This window comes from Epargyreus clarus, unplaced genomic scaffold (genome assembly GCF_041222505.1).
Source record: "Epargyreus clarus isolate Ecla_fem2 unplaced genomic scaffold, WU_Ecla_fem_2.2 ptg000026l, whole genome shotgun sequence".
Taxonomy (NCBI): Eukaryota; Metazoa; Arthropoda; class Insecta; order Lepidoptera; family Hesperiidae; genus Epargyreus; species Epargyreus clarus.
In genome coordinates this window covers 12,932,221-12,939,153 of record NW_027332233.1, presented here as the reverse complement: position 1 = coordinate 12,939,153, position 6,933 = coordinate 12,932,221, and positions in this window count along the sequence as shown.

Genomic DNA, 6,933 nt, shown 5'->3' with positions numbered 1-6,933 from the left:
CTCAGGTAGGAACCGAATTTTATCTGGAATTGATTATAACAGATGTCCATGGTTAGCAGTACCTAACTACCTACTTACTATGAAACGCATGCTCGTCTGCCGCTTCTATATTATTTAAAAAAAAAACATATTTATTTGTAAGTGTACATATTCCGTTTTCATAGTTTATTTAGATATTTTAAATTCTAGTAAGACAAACTATATTAAATTCCTGAAGAATATTTTATCATATAAGACTTTATCGCCAAATACGGCGTACGTCGCGACCGTTTGGTGGAATCTATTGAGAGGATTATGATATGCAACACGAGGGCTGTCTGCGTCTCATACGAGTTGGGATCCTGTTACACCGTTTTGTAATACGACGTGAACGGTTCAACGGTTCCAGGTTTGATCTCTAGGTAAAATTAAACGATGAATTTATTTGGTGCTTGTTCTCTTATCTTTTTCATGGTATCCACAACACATTGAATGTATGGGTTTATGAATGTGACCATAATAAATGTTTACAGCACTTGTTTTTATCAAATTTATGACGTTTAAAATTTCATCATATTTCCTAAATCTGACATTATATGTGACTTTATTTTATAGATATTATAAGATACAATTGAAATAAAGTGAAAAACATTTCTTAAATTAAGAATTTACTTGTTCTACAATGTTTGACGTCCTGCTTAGCGGTCACCGTGTCGGGATGACACAATATAGGTTCCAGATTCGATCCCCGACTAGACTGATACCTAAATGATGAATTTGGATTTTTATTCTGAGTCCAGTGTTTGTGTATTTGTTTTTGTGTGTCCATAACATCTACGAAACCAAAAGTCCTATGAATACATAAGCATTATTTATTTATACACAATATTTTAGTACTAAAGAATATTATAAAACCTTACAGTGTAAATGAAGACTTCTTAACACGTTCCCTGCGGCACAGATTTTTCTGTACTTTCCATTACTGCGTTACGAGTTGTTTTAAACCTCGTCCTATATCCGACATTGTGGCGACACGAGGCGTGTTAAATCCCACCGCCCGAAGGAGACTAAAATCCTTTTTTTGGCGCCAAATAAGACAATATCGACGGCTTTTGTCTTGATTATTATTAACAATGAGTTGATTAACCTAAAACTGCCGCCGCCCTTGGTTAAATTCGTTACTTTAGATTCTATGGGTAAAATAAAATGTGGGTCTAATGCACCTCGGACCGCACTGAAAAATGGCAGGTTTCCATATAATTTAGTGATGGGAAAATAAATATCGATTTTATTTTTATTGTTTTTATTTATCAACGTTATGGACAGAATGAATACAAGAAGGGGAAAAGTTATGGATGTTTTTCATTGAAACATTTCAGACAATAAGGTTTTTTGCAAACAGTGCATTCCGTGAGATTATTTTTTTTGGTTTTTTTGTCTGCCTCACGACATGTCAAGAATGTGCGGAGTTTTTCGTAGCATCCGACACATCTCTTCTTCTTTGGACCCTTATCGAGATGATGTGCTTTCTTTGCAGTGGATTACTCGGAATACTCGGTAACGATTTTGCCTACGTTTCCTATATCAATAATGTAGCTACTTAACTTTTGTTTGAACCATAACAGGAAACGTAATTATCTATAATGTAATTTCTTACCATACGGATATACGCCTAGCCTGCCAAGTCTCACTACTGGACTTTCACCTAGACAGAGTATATTTGTGACTTACCTGTTTTTGAAATATCTTCCTGTATTCTGATTCTGGCTCAGATTTTTCAACCGGTTTTTCTTTATCTTCCTCCATTATCAATTTTTTTCGGCAACGTTTCGACATGATAATTTTCAACATAAAGACAGCGGTCCTACTTCTCCGCTACGCAGCCTCGACTGCGTTGCACAACACTAACCACGTGAAGCTTAGCGTGGGGTGCGGTACGAGGTGCGTGGGGAAACGAGGCGTTCCCAACCTCGTTCCGCACTGTGTTAGCATTATTATTTGTTCAGTGCGGTACGAGGTCTAACAAACCCGACATTAGGTTGGTGTACCATAGAACTAGGAATCAGTAGCACATCACAAACATATAGTTATCACTCTCCTACACTGAACCAGACGGAAGTTATGCCTCTCGCACCACAGAGAAGTTAAAGTTTTTTCTTACCGCTATAATGACCAGACATGGACGAGGTGTTTTAAGCCGCGTTCCGCAGCTAACGTGTTAATCCTACGTCAGATAAATTATTTATGCATTTGAAAGGATTTACTCTTAATATGAGGTGTAGCGGCGCGGTCACGACTTCCCGTCTCCGTTGAAAAGTTAATTAGCCGAGCTTTTATTAATGCTTACTTAAGAGCTTAATAAGCTTACCCGTAACGGATACCAAACACACGCTGATGTTTAAAGATTTCTAATTTGATAATGCCTAATTAAACTGTGCGTATTCATAATTGTGTGTTTAGGCTTTATTTATTTTATAATCTTTTCATCTGTATTTTTTAAATTAAATTAATTACTTAATTTAATTTGTAAATTGTAAATGCAGTTGTAAATTATAGGAATAACATATTTTAAGATCTAGTGGTAACAACATCTATATGTGGGTAATATTTGAAGATGTAAGAAATATCATTTTATAGTGCCCAATGCGTAACAGAAGTCCGTAACACATAGTATTATAACTTAATAACAGATGCACTACACGACTTGCCACACACACGCAAACATTTTGTAATAGAACTTGTATTATTTACCAACCCCAAAAAAAAGCAGGTAGTATCTTCAGTTATATGTATTTACTGAGAAGTTTCAGCGATAATTTCACACAACGCTATTTGTTCTCTTTAATTAACACAAAAGTTACTTTTACAAAGGTACATTACTATTTGTCCTCACACAAAACATGTACGTAAATAGATATGTACAATACTCGGAGTGCTGGTTACGATGGCATTGTTCGCGGTGTCGCTTCCTGGGGTATTGTCCTTCGCTAATAACTGCGGATCGAGTCGACACCAATTATAAAGTTGCCCTTTCAACGCCACACAAATTGCGCCGCAAGTTGCTGGTGCTATTGACTGACGTGTTCTGAAAAGGTGGGCAAGTCGTTGTGTCGGTGGCGTTACAGCAAGCGATAATTAGGGAGGCATCGGAAAACCCACAAACAGGGAACACATAATAGAAACAATAGTCATATAACAAGAAAGTGTTATATATGAATCCAACATTTATTTGAACTTAGTCCTTACAGGTAGGTAATATTTGTCCAACCTTATATGGTATTGCAATCTTGTCCAGGGTGGATTATAGATGTACAATATGTACATAGGTGGCATTTGCTATTTACCTTAATATTAATAAATATATTTATATCATTCAGTTTGTCTGTGTATCAGTCTGTCTGCATGTTCTTATCTTGGAAGTATCTGATCTAATTAAGATAGTAATTTTACCTGTAGACACGCAATTTTAAAGATCTTAATTTGTCATCAAAGTGTCATTTTTTAACCCAGAAATATCATGTAACTGAAATAAAACATAAACAGTACATATGAATGTACGCAAGAGAGGTTGGAAGGCTGAGAATTATTAAAAGACTTACTAATAATTTGAAAACTATTATTAAAAATAAATGCTTACGAAATAACAAAACTTTGAAATTGGTTGCTCTTTATTTAAAAGTTTAATGTGTTTAAATTAAAAGCGAGTGAACGAAAACATTTAACAACGGCTTAATGTTTTTAGACTTTGATCTAAAAAGGTAAAGTTTACCACAACACAAACGAAGTAACACAAAGAGTCTTACTAAAACTCTACAACCGCAAACGGAATAGGGAGTAGAGACGTTTTTGTTCAAGCAGTATTGGATTAAGACGTTTTGTACTTCGAGAACAAATAGTAAGAGGATGTGACCGCAATACTCATAGTAGGTAGCTACTATTTATGTAAATATGACTTAACTCATACGCTCTTCCGTAGCAATTTTTTCTAATTTAATTTCTTTTAACCCCACTGCGGAAGGTAATGTTTTTCGAGTGTAGATATATATGTCTCATTCTTTGGAACACCTTTCAGCCCAAAGGGTTTGAAGGATTCTAACATATGTCGTTAGATTCATTTAAGTATAGTCCGCGTAAAACTGCTAGTCCGCTCTGAATATAGAAATGAATCGCGTCGCCATAGCAAATTGTATGACTACACCTGCTCGCAACAACTTCAGAGCGGATTAGTAGTTTGGCGCGGCCTATAATGTGAGTGACTTAAGCATACTTTCCAGCAGCCAGCTTTTTTGTTCTTTATATAAACTTAAAATAAATATTGTACTCGTATGTTTATTAAGGTAGTAGTGCAATATAGATATCACATAATTTATATACTAAAACGTCGACGTGTAGAGAAATCCGACTTCTAGTCGTAAGATTGCTAGAAATATGAAAAGGGCACCTCCAGCCTTCCGCATAAACACATAAACGATTTTAAACCACAAACATGAAACCACAAAGTAAAGCATATTACATTAAGACGTGCTTCGTTCCTGCTATTTTCGTGGAGACCGCGACCGCATTCAACTTACCTTAACCTTAGTAGGGTTTTCTTACCTCTCTTCACAATAAATACCTTATTTGAAACATCCAAAGGGAAACCTATAACAAATTTTCAACTTTAACCACGATGTAATCGAATTAATAAAACCGCGTCGTTCCTTAAAGTTGTTACCGCAAAGCGGATTAGATTATAACATTGTTTACTTGGGATATTTTCGTATCGCGACCGCATTTGGCTAAAATTGTGATAGCTTTTTGTGGCTCTGCAGTGACCCAACTTTCAGTACTATTCCTAGATATAAATACCTAGGAAATAAAGTTATTGGCTTGTATTGTGTATGAGGTAATACGGTGTAGTAATACGGGTAATGTAATACGTTTTAATGTAAAAAATGCTACCTTTTATCATCATCCTTATTATTGCAAGACCCGGGCCTTATCTCATAATGAGAAGGGTCATAGTACGTAAAGCAACTCAAATGCGAATTTGTGAACCTCATTACACCTTTAAGAAAACATTATGGCTAAACTGCCTTTTTTTGTTTACGAGGGGAAACCTTCTAAAGTACCCTATGTGACACGGGGTTATGTAGGATTCTTATCACACTAAAACCCCCCCGGTGGCCGTCCTCGGCGCTGCGTTGAGGACTCCGGTATTTCCAAAGGAACGCAACCGGAGTGCTCTTAGCGCGTTGCCCCGTTGGGCTCCGCTCAGGTGAGCATGACGCTCGCCACTTCGTCTGGTGTGCACGACCACACATGCCGCCGTCTCTCCCGGGGTCGCTGGCCGGGTGGTTCGAGCTCCCACTTTTGCCACCCGCAACCCCGGAAGCCCCTTTTAGTCGCCTCTTACGACAGGCAGGGGATACCGTAGCCCTATTCTGGTGCCGGAACTATAGGGACAATGTCAAAACTGACAGATATTTATTATTATAAGATTGATGCATAAAACGAGCTTGGAGGTAAACGATGATGAGTTGTCCTTGCCATCCAATGCCTTTGCCTTACATGTAAGTCTGATAGCCACACATTGCCATTGAAATGCAAGAACTGCTTCACGCTACAAATACAATGGAAGGTGGTAAAACCCTTTGTGGTTCGACTCCGGCGTCACCACCGCCATACCTATTTCTACCTAATAACAGCAGTGTTAGGCGCTGCTGTGTTCCGGTTTGAAGGGTGTGGTAAGGGAGACAGACTTTTCAGAGGCGTTCCAGCTTAGTCCGCAGGTATAGCGGCACATCTGTGGCTGACCTCAGGTGGGAATATCTTATCCTATCTGGGGTTGATTACAGATGTCCATGGGCGGTAGTAGCCACTTATCATCAAGTGGACTGCATGCTCGTCTGCTACTCCTATATTATAAAAAAAATAGATGTGGCGGCAGCAGGTACCATCCCGGGTAAACCATAATGGTTCTACCATTTTTAAAGTCATGTATTATCATCTAAATATGTATTGTATCGACAAAAGCTATATAAACTGATCAGTATTCTACGCCTCCGGGAAAGTGTCGGTTTCTCTTGAAGTTCTTGTCTGTAGGGGTACCTGAGGTTTTCTTCCGCTCTCAACGAATAATTTAAAACTTTCCCGTCTTAACTCAAACCACGTTGCGATGAACGAGAACGATGCAAACATTATTCGGTTGCTAAGTTTTCTGGGGAGGATATTAATATGTACCTACACTGTATGAGCCCATTATAATTTTGAAATTTTATTTTCATGAACTTATTAAAAGTTATATAGAATTAGGTTCATTAGGTACGTCGTCGTTAAATGAAAAATAATGCTATACTTAATGTGACTTGTTTTATTTTGTTTTTTCTTCGGGTAAAGTATGTTATAGTTCTGTAAAGTACCTTCATTATAACAACACATACATTTTAGTTAGCAAAAAATACAATTTAATATTATTCATAAACTAAAAGGAAAAGAAGTTTTCAAGTCTTACAGAAAACAAGCGTAGAATATATTATAATTCCAACCCTTAGCTTGTTCGGGGTCAGACTACCCCAATTGTCGTGTATTTCCCCAAAGGGCCATTGACTCGGACGCCCGTTCGATTCTCGCGTTAGGCACGATCATATACTTGTAATTGGTGTTGAGAGATTTATTGGCTTGTCTCTCTTTATTTACTATGCTTTATCTAATCTACCCACTCATTATTCCTTGATTGAGTGCTGTGCTGTTATTGTGTATCTGTGTTCTTAACATTATTTGTTCATTAGATGCTGCTATTTTATTAGATTGTTTGTTGGAAAGAGAATTATTTGTCCGGCTTTAATACGAAATATTAAGCATGGATTTTTATGTTAGTTACACAATTATTATAATTTTATTTGAAACTTGTGTGGGGAATATGAAATTATTGTTTTTTTGCTTTAAAAATATTCAAAACATTACACTAGGATT